Source organism: Lucilia cuprina, chromosome 4 (assembly GCF_022045245.1).
Source record: "Lucilia cuprina isolate Lc7/37 chromosome 4, ASM2204524v1, whole genome shotgun sequence".
Taxonomy (NCBI): domain Eukaryota; kingdom Metazoa; phylum Arthropoda; class Insecta; order Diptera; family Calliphoridae; genus Lucilia; species Lucilia cuprina.
This window is the reverse complement of record NC_060952.1, coordinates 20846432-20861711: the sequence shown is the minus strand read 5'-3', so window position 1 is coordinate 20861711 and position 15280 is coordinate 20846432. Positions and strand designations below refer to the sequence as shown.

At 26.9% G+C, this 15280-nt stretch overlaps 2 protein-coding genes across 2 annotated transcripts in view; one reads left to right on the top strand and one right to left on the bottom strand.

The window, feature by feature from the left end:
* Positions 1-15280, bottom strand: part of LOC111684763 (protein timeless homolog) — a 274262-nt gene that overhangs the window by 85061 nt on the left and 173921 nt on the right. The window lies entirely within an intron of this gene.
* Positions 1-15280, top strand: part of LOC111690052 (serine-rich adhesin for platelets) — a 75166-nt gene that overhangs the window by 19277 nt on the left and 40609 nt on the right. Inside the window, exon 3 of the mRNA XM_046948825.1 lies at positions 517-587. The gene's annotated coding sequence lies outside the window, so the exon portion shown is untranslated. The remainder of the gene's footprint in view (positions 1-516; positions 588-15280) is intronic.

Here is a 15280-nt window from a genome sequence, read left to right as displayed (position 1 = left end):
GGAACATTTGTGGAAAATTTCAATGTTTAGTTCTTCCTGTTCGCAATCCTATTGTGCCTTTAGAAGACAGACATTTCTCGAATCTATATTTACTTTTGTTCGTCTATAACCTATACTTCGTTGTGTTACAAACCATATAAAATACGAAAATAAATATGTATATACATAAATATACACTAAGTCGCCTTATAATTTCTTTTAGTGTAATGTTAACAAAATAATTTCACATATAAGCCAAGTAGGTAAGTCTACATACCATTAATTGTGTATTACATTAAGTAAAATTCTTAACAACATACATTATGTTGTTGTTGTAATTATAATTATTAAGTCATGATTATTATCTCGGTTAGTTGCTATTTAGTAGAGAGTAAATATTTTGTGGTTCTTGTAACATGTAAAGATGTATATTATATTTGGGGTTGGATGTTCATTGTTTTGGTTAACTTTGAGTTGTTTTTTTTTTAATGTTCTTTCAATTTTTAACAGTGTACAACTTTCATTTTATCTTTTTAGATATTATAACAATGCTGTTGCTAATTTCGTAAAAAAATAATTGTGGGTTTTTTGAGAGCAAAACACAAAAGGTAAGTAAATTCCGACCTAAATGAATATAAATACATATACATATAAAAACGTATGTGATTGTATACATAAGCAAAAATAGAAAACCTTTAATTAGTTAATTAAGAAAATAATTTAAAAAAGTAATTAAACTAATTAAACTAAAATGTCTCACATATAGACATTTAATTGTGTAATTGCAGTTACTTTTATATGTTAAAAGAAATATATTTATTATACCCTATATCTCTTTAGTGGGCTGGCACAATAAAATTGGTATACCATACGGCTCGGAATCATTTCCTGAGTTGATTTAGCTATGTCCGTCCGTCTGTATGTCCGTCTGTCTGTCCGTTCATGTAAACCTTGTAATCAAACTACAGGCTGACAAATTTTAAAATTTCACAATTTCTAAAAATACATATTAAATAAACAATAAAACATTTCATAGAAAATATTTTATTTAACATTTACAATAAAATTCCTAACATTTCATTTTTTACGATTTCATAATAAATATTACCAGCAGATCCATAAATTTAACACAAATTAAAAATTTGCATTAATTTTACACTTTTTAAACATAAAATCTCACAAAAACAAATGAAATTCAAAATATTTTAAAAGAACAATTTAAGTTCATTCTTTGCTAATTTAATGCAAAAATCTTGAAAAAAATAATAAAATCACAGAAAAAAATCGCTTTTAAAGATTTATTTCGTGTTACTATTTTAAATTATTCCATTATTTCAACAAACAACAAAATGAAAGACCTAATAAAAATGTAATAAAATTCTACGACAATGTATAATAAAGTGGAAATAATAACGTAAAATAAAAAAGAACTTGTTCTTTATATTTTATACTTTAGACTAGAAAGGAGCTGGAACAAAAAAAAAAATTTGCATACATATTCTTATAGGAACATGTATGAGTATAAATTTGACTATTTACTCCTTTTTGAAATCTGTTTCTTCATGGTTTTTCTCACTCCTACACACACACACACATTTTCGAAAAAAATAAAAAGAAAAAATAGAAAACATAGAACAACATTTTATTCACATGGCATTTGACTATTGTAAGGACTCACACACTCAGACTTAACAAACGGATTTAGACATTTACAAGTACAATTTTACAATTTCATTGCTTAAAATTTACAACTAAATTATATTATGAAAAAAGAAAACATTTCAAGACAAAAACCAAATTTAAAGCAATTTAAATTCTACTGGCAAAAAGTGAAAGCTGAAGCAAAAATGCTGAAGACGAAAATTGAACCTATTCCTTTTTCTAGTATTTCAATTTAAAATATACAGCAAGTAGCTTGTAATATTTAAAATGTTGCCACTGTTTTACATTCAAAACTTGCTAAAACATTCACACACCCGACCTCCTTACGCAGCATTATTTAAAATGTATGTATGTGAGGTCCTTTAGTATAGTACAAAAGGGGGAGAGGTAGACAGCTTTAATGCCTTCGTCATCATCATCGTTGTCGTCATCATCAAAATAACAATCTGCAACACTTTTTTATATGAACGCTCATGTGTGTGTGTGTGTGTGAATGCTCCTGTTTTCTATTTTTTGCAAATCAGCTCAGATTACATGCTTTATGCTAAATAGGTCCTTTTTTACTTCTCTTTGTGTACAAAAGAACTTGTGGGACCAGTGTTTCTTGTGTGGTATTGAGTTAGGAGTAAGGTGTATAAGTACTAGCCCCTTACTCTCTTATTACAACTTCATTGCTGCTTAAAAATTGTGTTCTTTGCTAAAATTGTTTTAGCTTTTATATTCAAAAAATACTGTTGTTGCTGTTACATTACAATATTGAAATGTGGCACAAAAGCCCCCCCCCCCCCTTTCCATAACAAAACTGGCTTCACTTAAATATCTCCTTAGTTTCTATTGTTGCTCTAAAAGAAATCATATAAAAAATAAAAACATAAAAAAGTGTTTCTTTTATCCATTCGAACCAAGTCAAGATGTGCTCTTTTTACTCGTTTTATACGTCATTTTAAAAAATCAGGCAATTGTACTACTACAGTCGCTTTTTTAGTGCTCATTTTGAATTTGATGGAAAGAATTGTATGTAGAAAATACAATATCAACTAGAATCTAATATTTCTGGTACTTACACCACTATACAAGTAGTATTAAGATTATATTGCACAGTGGGGTTTTTTTTAAAACATATTAAAATCTGCTATTAGTTTAAAGTTAAGGTTAAGTTGATAAGAGGATGTATTCAACATCAAATCCGAAGAAATACACATAGGCCACTATCGGACCTGTTGTGCGCTCCTCATCATGAAAAAAGGGAACTGAATGAATTATTTTTCAGTGTTCAGAAACTCAGTTTCCTGAACGTAATTCCTAAGAATCTTCTAATCAGTGTCAGTCAAGAATGTTATTTCCGGAATGACATCACTTCCAAGATATTTGAATCTAACTTCGACGAATGCTTGGCAGTGACAAATAAAGTGCTCCAGTTTTGCATAGATGTGCTCGTAACCCTGTGTATCCACTTAAAATACGTACCATCATTTTAACTTCCGATTTGCTCATTTTGAGGAGATTTTTCGTCCTGCTATCATCAAGGTCACCCCATAGGATCTTCGTGGTTTTACCACGAAAATTACAAGGTTTAAATTACATGTAGTAAACTTTTCATAGTTTTACTCTGCTAAATCTTATATTTTTGTGATTTTAGTTTTAGGATTCAATTTTAATATTTTTTTTAGAAAATTTATTTTCATTCAAAATTGTTTCTTTAATATTATTTTTACAGAAACTTTTTTATTAATTTTACAAAATTTTTCTTTTTAAAAAATATTCGATAAATTCTTATCTAATTTTATTGAACATTTTCTTAGAAAATTTTCCATTATTTTTTATTTTATATTTTCAATAAAGTTTCTTTTGAGCTTTGCTACCCTAAAAGCGGAATAAATAAAAAACCTCTTTTACGAAATTTCGCTCTTTTTCCAAAATCTTAAGATGAATATTAAAGTTTAGTCACCAAGTTTTTTTAATTTCTAAGATAAAGTAATTTTTGTATTTAATTCATATGGGAGGTGCCGCTCCCCCAATTTGCAGTCAGCCAATTTATTACACGATATGTTGAAATTGATGTGGAAATTCTTTGTCAAAAGTTTAGGAATAATTTCCTAGATAAACAAATTTTTGTATTTTATTCATAAAAGTTGTTGTATTTTATTCATAAAAAAGGTGACACGCCCCCTGCTGATATTCCACCCACTTTTTGTTTTAAATAATCATATTGAAACTAAATTGGTTTCGAAAAAATTTTAGGACTTTAACTGTTATTTTTCTCAGATGTACTAATGATTTAATAATTTGCTAATATGAAAGGTGACACGCCCACTATAACCCTTCGGCCCATTCTGTCCACAAATAGTTTAGGACTATAGCTGTTGCAATTCAAGACTTTTATTAATCAAAACACTGTGCATTCAACAACATGGCCAGGACTTGTTTATAAATATGCAAATTTTTTCACTCATACTATTCTATTTTGCAAACTTATTTGTAAATCTTTTATAAAAAAAGTTTACTTTTGCAAAATAAGGTAAAAAGAAAATCCTGTAACAATTTTATTTGTTACATTATTAAAAATAGCAAAAAATCAAAAAAAAAAAAGGAATCTTAAGAAAATCACTGCCTGATATTAAAGTTCTTAGGAAATGGCGGCTACAGCACACACACACAAACTCATACAAGTAAAATAGAATAAAAATAAACCAAAAACTGTTTTATAAATTTCCTACAAACTGTCTTGATGGTGGGAGGTTTTAATATGAAAAAAAATCTATAAGGATTTCACTTTAGACTTTTAGGAATATTATGGGGATCTTTAAAATAAATGTATATTAAGATGCGTGTGTTTGAGCTTATTTTATAATCTTAAACGGAAATTTAAAGAAATTTTTCATTATGTTTAAGAAAATGTTCTTATGTGTACAAAAGAAGTCAGTAAAAAAAAATACACAAATATTAAAATTGCTACAAAATATGCAATTTATGCTAAATATCTCGTAAATATTTTATGATTTAGTAAAAACAGTACAAGGTTAATAATCTCATGAAGGGGAGAGCAGTTTTTGTTGATGTTGTTGTTTTTGTTTTATAATAACTAACAGAGTCGAAATGGTAGTATTATTTAAGAGTACTTGTCATAAACAATTAGGTTACTTTTTTTTTTATTTAGAGCAGCTTATAAATTCAATTATTTGGAATCAAAAACAAAAAAATTAAATGCAAATTTGTAGTAGCTGGTGGCGGTACTTAAAAACACATATAGCAGAGGTAACTGAAGCAAAAAACAGGCTAATTTTATGGAAATTTGTTATTATAATATGTAGTTACTATTAATATTAACGAGAAATGGAATTAAATTTAAACTTGTTATTTATATAGTTTGTGGAAGAAACTATTAACTATAAAATTTATAATTTTGCTATAAATAAATATTCCAGCAAAATTTGTACTTATACGTTTAGTTGGCTAGTTATATTGGAACAAAGTGTAAGTGCTTATTATTTGGGGAAATAACTAGTTTTTTTGTTCTTCTATGAACAACTATTGTCTATTTGGCACTCATTACCAATTAATGTACCTCAATACAAAAATATAAAAATATTTTACTGGGATGTTCTTTAAGAAGAGACTTACTGAGAAACTTCTCTAATTACAGAATTTTTCGAAATTTCGAAATAAAAGTTCTTAACTCATAGAAAATTATCAAAAATTATTCTAAATCAGTGTTGCCCAAACACATACTGTTACATAGAAAGCTTTAACTAAATACTCTCATAGAGGTAAGGTTTACATTATTTAAGTACCTCCCTTCGGGGGCATGTTACCTTGCGAGACCTTTGCCTTGATATTATTGCAATCCCGGGGTTTAAAGAGGTGGCAAATGCCTCCTCTTTAAACCCAGTCTGGCCGAGATAGAAAAATTGGTTACAGTCTTGTCTTAGTCCTTACATAGATAGATGTCAGACCAGAGCACCGCATAATCTGGTACTAAGGGTGGCCAGTTGCCCGCAGGACTATGTCCTGGCTTTCTTCGGGATCCACGTAGTGGCTGTGGTTTAAACCCAAATTAGCGGGAAGAGTAAGTGGCGGTTAAAACACTGATGCATGATTATAGTCAATATTTCAGGATAAGTTCGGTGCTGTAGCCGAAAACAACAGATACCCCCACCGTATCAACAGAGGCCATCCAATGGTCAGAGATTAGATAGCTCGAGTAGTCCAGCAAAGTACTTGTGCATGGACCTGTCAAAGCCAATGTACAAAAATTGCCACCTGAGTTCTTCTTTGAAGAACAAAGGGGCGATGGTAGACCTTTCTCAAGTCTACCCAGTGGGTGAAAAAGACCACCGTGAGATAAAGTCTTTAAAGCTGGAGCTCACGTTAAAACTCTCGACAGTCATTATACCAGGGCATTTAGGAGTAGTAGCAGTGAATATATAGCTTTAATGAAATAGAATCTTGGATAATTAACACAAAACCATTTGACGAAACGACAACAGAATTTTCAGTATTTTCAGTTGTAAATGTTCTCCAATTTTACACGTTTTGATATATTTTGCCACTGAAAACTTTTCGATAAAATTAATTTTTGTTAGGAAAATGTTCTTCCTTTAGAAGAGTTTTAAAATTTTCTTTTTTACTATTTATCTCTGTAATGTTATCTCTTTAAATTTTCTATTTTATAAAAATTTTATAATTTCATTAGGCTTTTCTCTTAAGTACAAAAATAACGTAAAAAATTAAGTTTTATATATTTCGTGAAATTAAAATAATTAACATTTATTGGCCTTGATGCATTAGTAAACTATATAAATCTACTAAACAGTACTTTACACTTACTAATGCTTTGACTCCTAAATCTTCGAAATAAGGATTACTTTTTTTTTCTAACATAAAATGGAAACTAGTTCAAAATCATGACATAAATAATTTTTACTTCACTTTTTTATATGACAATCTTCCATAAATTATCGTAAATAGTTTAAGTAAATCTCCTGAGTAGTAAATTCTACAGAAACTCTATAAAATTTATAGCACCTTCTAAACATAAATGTTTAAAAAAATCGAGAAACAATAGTAATGTTAAAAAAAAGGTTTTCTACTTTTACAATACGATTAAGTAAAATCTCCTTAAACTTCTACTTTTTATATAAATTTCTAGGTTTGCCTTAAATATGCGTTTTAAATTTTTGAAAATTATTTTAAACGTAAACAGGATATAAGCATGTGTGAGAATGTATGTATGCCAGCTGAAGTCTTAACCTTTTATGACCCACTTAAATGCTAAATAAGTATTATAAGACTATAACGAAAATTTGTTGTAATTATTGTTGTTGTTTTTTTCACAAAAATTTCTAAAAGTTTTACTACGAGTTCTTAAAAGAAAAAAATGATTTTATGCATATATTAAAACAATTTCTGGTAAGACTGATTTAAAATGCTCATAGATGTTGTTTCTTTAAAAGGAAAAAAAGGAACAGCAAATTTTTTTTATAAAGAAGTAAAGAAAAAGCTCCAACTATTTTGCCATAAAGACATTTTAAATTGCCATTTAAATGCCATAACATATGCGTCTTATAGAAATTTATGGTAGAAAGAGTGTGACTATGCAATGAGTACAAGGAAAGTATCTTTTACATACATATATCTTATCTATATGAAAAGAAACGCACATATCATCGCGATAACTAAAATACTTATGTATACTAGCGCATTTCTCTACATATTTATATTCATATGTAAAACGTATATGTACTATATGTATATGTAAGTGCGTGTAGTGTTCATATAAGAAGAGTTTCATAGCAATAAATTGATAACAAAAGCATTTTCAACAACGTTTTTTCTATAGAAATTAGCAACTGAAAATTTCCAATAAAATGTTTTCTATAGATTTTTTTATAAAATTTTTTCTCTTTTTAGAAAAATTATTATAAAATTTTAATTTTGTAGAAAAGTTTTAATAAAAAGAAACTTTCAATATTTTTTCTTTATAGATAACATTTTCTCTTTATAGAAAATGTTCGACTAAATTTTCTCTCTATAAAAAACTTTCGATAAAATTTTCTCTTTATAGAAATTTTTTGATAAAAAATTTCTCGTTATAGAAAATTTTTGATAAAATTTCTCTTTATAGAAAATTATTGATAAAATTTTCATTTTATAGAAAATTATCGATAAAATTTCCTCTTTATAGAAAATGTTCTCTTTATACAAAAATTTTGAAAAAATTTGCTCTTTATAGACAATTTTTGATAAAAATTTCTCGTTATAGAAAATTTTTGAAAAAATTTTCACTTTATAGAAATTTTTCTATGAAATTTTCTCTTTATAGAAAATTTTCTATAAAATTTTCTCTTAATAGAAAATTTTCTATAAAATTTTCTCTTAATAGAAAATTTTCTATAAAATTTTCTCTTTATAGAAAATTTTCAATAAAATTTTCTCTTTATAGAAAATTTTCAATAAAATTTTCACTTTATAGAAAATTTTCAATAAAATTTTCTCTTTATAGAAAATTTTTAATAAAATTTTCTCCGTATAGAAAATTTTCAATAAAATTTTCTCTGTATAGAAAATTTTCGATAACATTTTCTCTTTATAAAAATTTTTCTATAAAATGTTCTCTTTATAGAAATTTTTCCATAAAATTTTCTCTTTGTAGAAATTTTTCGATGAAATTTTCTCTTTATAGAAATTTTTTGATGAAATTTTCTCTTTATAGAAATTTTTTGATGAAATTTTCTCTTTATAGAAAATTTTCGATAAAATTTTCTCTTTATAGAAAATTTTCAATAAAATTTTCTCTTTATAGAAAATTGTCGATAAAATTTTCTCTTTATAGAAAATTTTTGATACAATTTTCTCATTATAGAAATTTTTGATAAAATAGAATATTTTCGATACAATTGTATCTTTAGAAAATTGTCTAGAATCTGCTCTTTATAAAAAATTTATGATAGAATTTAAAGAAAGACCAACATTCTCTTTTTTAAAATTGTTCAATTAAAAGTTGTTTTAAAAATTGTTTGATATAAATCTTTTTATTTAATTTCCCTGCAAAAGAAGAACTTCTAAAGAAGCAAAAGAGAAGTAGAATTACTGATAAAGACCTGCAGATGTTACGATTTTATCGCAGGCTTTTCATAGGAGTGTAGCCCTTTTAATTTGATTCCAAATTCACTACATCTGAAGTCATTCTCAGGATGTTATTTGTATGTTCTATTATTGGAATTATCAGGAATTGAAATTTTAGTATATTTCACTGAATTAATATTAACATAAATAAATAAATAAATAAATAAATAAATAAATAAATAAATAAATAAATAAATAAATAAATAAATAAATAAATAAATAAATAAATAAATAAATAAATAAATAAATAAATAAATAAATAAATAAACATCACTTAAACACAAGGTAAAAATTCTCTTAGTGCTATTTTTGAAATGGTGATAAATGTTGTTCATTTCGAAGTACTTCGTTTTATTTTCACTGGGTGTTATAACAATAAAATATTGTAAAATATTTTTGATGAAATTTCTTCTAGCAAAAATCGTATTGCTGTGAAACTCCTCTCATACGCATAACTCCATCTACACTTAAATATAATATTCTTTGTAAGTATTAAATTGGGAGCCATATTGTTTGTCATTAGTTTAAACTTAAGACAATGATAGTATAAGATAATGGTGGGGTTGAACTTATAAAAATAGAGAGTGGGGGGATATTATTTTGACGTTACTTTATGGGTGATGCTGATGAATACAAATGTTTAATTAAATGGTGTAATAATATCATTTTAATCACGAATATTTCTATATTCGAAAACAGACATCTTGGCAATTTTTAATTTATACCAGCAGTAACATGACACATGTTCTCATAAAAATAGCCCAATGGGAAATTTGAATTTTTTTGTAATTAACAACAAATCATTGGATGGTAATTCATTATGTCTGCATGATACTTTAGTATGTTGGCTTTAGCTTATTAAATTTTTTCGTGAAATAAAGTTATCTTCAAAACAAATTACATGACTTTCATTTCATTTAATTTACATTGTATTAACAAATATATTAATTAACTTTTTTCCATGTAATCACTTAAATTTATTGTGAGTTAAAGAGTTTAATTTTTAACTGATTTCCTACTGATATACCATGTATGTATGTTAATACGAAGTGTAAGTATGTGTATATTTTTAGAATCGAAAAAATCCTTTGCCATGGCGCATTGCTTGCAGCAGATACTGAAATTAAGTTTATTTTTTTATATACAATTTCAATTTCATTTGAATTATCCTCTATTTAACTTTTATCTGCAATTGATGACAACATACGTTCATTTAATACTTTCAATTATTTATTTCTTACTTAAAAATAGAATTTCATTTAACATTTATGACCCTGCATGTCTCTGCCTGAAAAACCTTAAGGCTGGTTTCACCCTCTTTAACATGAAAGAAACATCCCCCCAAAGAGTATGTTAACTAGTTGGCATTCTTATGTTTAAAACAAAAAGTTAAACTCCAATAAAATTGAGAAATTTTCAATTCGTAAAAATTATATTGAGGAGGGTGATTTGTTTTTTTCGTTTTACGCTCATTTCCGGCAGTGTGTTGGGGTTTAACTGCTTTACTCCTGTTCCACCAAAAATTGTCGCTATTTTCTACTAGATGACATTTGCAATGGTTCAATTATTTAAATGTTTAAACCCTCAAATTACACATGGATTAGTTGTAGAATTTTAAAACATAAAAAACGCATAAAAAACAAGAATATTAGGGGAAAACAAATTAAAAGCAAATTCCATTTAATGTTTTTTGCGTGTGTGCATGTCTATGTATGTGTAATTTTTTATGGGTTTTCATCAGTAAATAAATAATGATCCTTGACAAATTTTGTTTTCTTGTTTAGCTTAAACAATGCTGTATTTTATTGAGTCCTTTCTAAATACATACATATATTAAATTGATTTTATACGATTTTTAAAATGATAATTTATTGGGTTGATTAAAATTATATGTTTTTTAAATAACTTTTAATCATTTAATGTCATACGAAAGGAAGTAAGTAATTGTCTTAAGATTATTGTGAGAAAGAATTTAAAGAAAAAGCTTTAGGTTAAAAAAGTAACTTTTTTTTGGAAAAGTTCTAAACGTAACGTAACAATGTTTGGAATTTTATGACTCCTAAAAGGTTAAATTTTAAATATATATACCATTTAGGATTTAATATCAGCATATTAAAAGAAACGCAAAGAACAAAAATAACCATTATAATAAATATGTTATTATGTTATTATATGAAAATCGATAAACAAATTTAAACTACATTTACAACTACTAACATCTTTGTTTTTTTTTTCTAACAATCTCTTAAGAAAACTAACATAAAAATAAAGACATTTATTTAAAGGCTACAGTGTATGAGACACCAATACCGAACAGATATGACAGTCACAGATACTGACTAAGAAATTCACGCACAGCCATCATCATCAGCAGATTCATGATCAAATATTAAGAAACATTAAAGAAATAAAGATAAAACCCTGCAGTTTTGTAAGGGTATTCATGTTCTGTCTAATGTAATCAAGTGTGAAATAGGACTATTATTCACTTTCACTGTTTAAAAACTTAAGCGAAGTTAAGTTGATCAAGAGCGGGTTTTAGGGTGGGTAATGATTTAATTTTCAATTACATTTAAAGTAGCTTTACCAATTACAATTACTTTTTATAATAATTGAAGAATTGGATTTTGTTCCTTTTAATTACACGTAATATTTAAATGTGATACCTTATTACAAGTAATTGTTATTGGTAACTTCAATTACATAAATGTAATTAGCATAATTTTAATTACAAGTAATTGTAATAGTTACTGGTAATTACAAGTAATTGTAATTATTTATTGCTCAATTACACTTCACAAGTAACTTTAGAAAACTTCAATTACAAATAATTGTAATTGGTTCTTCCTCAATTACACATTACAAGTAATTGATCATGTAATGAATAACTTTGTGTAAACATTACCCCCATTCCTGACTAAAAGTAAAAACATATAAGAACTTTTAAGAAAAATTCTTTAAAAGAAATACACTGGCAACTTGCAAGTCTGCAGGTTTTTAGCTGTAAATTTAATAAATAAGTTTATATGTATGTGTATGTGTTCAGTTGCCTGTATTATGCATGACTTAAAAAATAAAGCAGGGCATTAAGGTCGAGATATCTGTGGGATTTAGAAGTTTTGTGTTCCCTCATTCTATCTTTTGACACCTTTAGTGTTAGTTTACTAGTTTACAAAACTACAAATACTACGATAGTAGCTACTTTTCCCCAGTTAAAACCAAAAGCTGTAGGTCTTTACTTGTTACAGAGTGACTGAAAATTAAGCAGACAGCTTTGTTTTGCCACAGTGCTAGAAAATCTGTCTTAAACTAGATTCATTTGTTCTATTAGTTTTCTTCTACATTAGATTTTCTATACAGAACATACAACGTAAACGTCGTTACGTTAGTAATTTCTCTTTGAAAGTGTGTGTCTCACGTATGTGTTTATTTGTACAGCTTTAAGTATTATTTATTGCCAATGTCACGTATGGATTTTAGTTTTCGTTTTTCTTATTTTGTTTTTTTTTATTATTCAACAAAAAGTAAAAAAACGTCTTGTAGTAGTTTTCTTTTATTTATATAATTTTCCTTTGTCTTTAGTAATACATATAATATTATCCGATATACACATGTTCTAAACATTAGCAAGGTCCTACTTAATAAAATGGATTTTTCTTTTCAACGCTAACAGCTATACCTAAAAATATGTTTTTATTTACTAAAAATATTTTTATCTGACTAAATAAATTTTTGGTTTTATAGTTTTCTATATACATATGGTATTTTCCTAAAACTAATCAAAGCCTTAAGTTATGATATCTCTTACACAAAAGACAGGACAACCTTAATACTACTATCTACTTATACTTATTTTATCCATAAATATGACATTAGCATACATGACATTAATAATGCAAAACATAAAAAAGAAAATACACTCAAGTGAAATTTTATATGTACATTTAACAAAGACACAGACAAGCAGCATTGAAATTCAACCTTACAAAGATAATGCTAGCATGAATCTTGAGATGTTAAGGTCATTGGTTCAAAGTTTTCTTTGAATGAAGTGAAAGCAAAACTAGAGTTTTATATCATTATTATTAAATAATAAAATCTCAAGAAATAAAGAAGACATACTTTCTTATTTTAAATATTTCTACTTAAAATTTCTTCATACATTAACAGTTTAAACGAGAGATTTCTACTAATAAAAAGTTTACGCAAATTTCTACTTAATTATTCTAATTAAATTACCAAACACAACAGTTTATCAATAATCGTTAAAAAAGATAATACATTGAACTGAACTAGAACTAAACTAGAACTATAACTGAACTAGAACTGCACTAGAACTGAACTAGAACTGAACTATAACTGAACTAGAACTGAACTAGAACTGAACTAGAACTGAATTAGAACTGAACTAGAACTGAACTAGAACTAAACTAGAACTGCACAAGAACTGAACTAGAACTGGACTAGAACTGAACTAGAACTGAACTAGAACTGAACTAGAACTGAACTAGAACTGAACTAGAACTGAACTAGAACTGAACTAGAACTGAACTAGAACTGAACTAGAACTGAACTAGAACTGAACTAGAACTGAACTATAACTGAACTAGAACTGAACTAGAACTGAACTAGAACTGAACTAGAACTGAAATAGAACTGAACTAGAACTGAAGTAGAACTGAACTAGAACTGATATAAAACTGAACTAGAACTGAACTCGAACTAATGAAGAACTCGGACAGAACTTATGTAGATAGTTTAAAGAATAATCATTAAGTTCTTGTTAAATGAATACTAAAAAGAAACCTGTGGCTATCTTTAAACCGGCAGATAATCTGAGGTTGAAAAAAATTTTCATGTGGAAAGTGACAATTAGTCAGTAGAATAAGTAAGTAATAAAATTATTTAATATATTATCGTCATTCCAACTGAAATCACTCAACCACAGATAAAATGGTTTAGAAGCTAAATGTTTTAAATTTAATAAAGTATTTAGCAACTTCTTTGACATGTCATCATATCCATATTACAAAAATATAAATGTTGCAAACTAGAAACCTAAACAAGTACTAACAACAATAACAATCTACCCAAAATATTCCCAAACTGAAAAAAGGAAATTTTTAGTTGCTATAAGTTTACTTAACAGAGTATGTAGTAGTTATATAATAAACTATATTCAAATGTATGCGTGTTTGTTTAAGAGCTCAAGGATAACAAACCGCGTTCGTTTACTTCACACACATACGTACACACACACACGTATTTAAACTTAATTGGGTTGGTGGTATAAAATTTTAGCTGTAACATATGTCAAAAATAACGTCAAAATGGAAAAACGTAATAAGTTTTCGTTTTCTACTATCTTTTGAACAAAACATCTACTTGATTTGTGTATAAAAATGTAAAAACCATAATGACACATATTTCGAAGGAAAAATATAAAATATAGTTTATTTAATGGAACCTCACTTACATACAAGGAATTTAAAAGTAACACATATATTTAACCATCAGAAGAATGGAGAAAATATTTATACAGAATAAAAAAAATAGCTTTTAAAGAAAATTTTATCTTGCCATGAAGAACAGTGGGACTATTTGTATAATGATATAAATTATTTAAATATTTTATAATAATAACAGATGTTAAAAACGAAAAGTACATTTTTCACAAAATTTTAATTTGGCCAACAATTTTAAAGTAATAAGTTTATTAGCAATAAATGTTTTGTTCTTTCCACTGTGTCACTTAGATGTCAACGGTATTGTCTTTTACATATACACATGTATTACTATATGTGTTGTTTGGAAAGTTGGTACAAAAAGTAAAATAAACAGAAAATCCATAGAAAAATATCCTTGAAATAAATTAGTATTCTTTTACACATTTTCTTTCAATATTATAGAAGAGAGTTGTTTACTTTGCTACTCCCACTACCGCCACTGCCACTTTCCCTAATATATGTTGAAAAAAGTTCTTCTAACCAAATCATTTTAATATTTAAGTTATGCAAAGAAATATTAGATATACTCAACTTCAATATACTCTACTTTATATGCAGATGTACTTTCACCCATATACTAAATTTAGTATATACAATATGTATGTACAAGTTTGCAAATAAAGTCTGTGGTTCTGTAGTATAACTTCGACTAGGTTTCACCTAAAATGGTGATAGTAATACAAAATTCTAAACAAAACTGGCATATAGAAAAAATGCATTTAAATTTATTTTCTAGTTCTGTTCTAGTTCGCTTCTAGTTCTGTTCTAGTTCTGTTCTAGTTCTGTTCAAGTTCTGTTCTAGTTCTGTTCTAGTTCTGTTCTAATTCTGTTCTAGTTCTGTTCTAGTTCAGTTGTAGTTCTATTCTAGTTCTGTTCTAGTTCTGTTCTAGTTCTGTTCAAGTTCTGTTCTAGTTCTGTTCTAGTTCTGTTCTAATTCTGTTTTAGTTCTGTTCTAGTTCAGTTCTAGTTCTATTCTAGTTCTGTTCTAGTTCTGTTCTAGTTCTGTT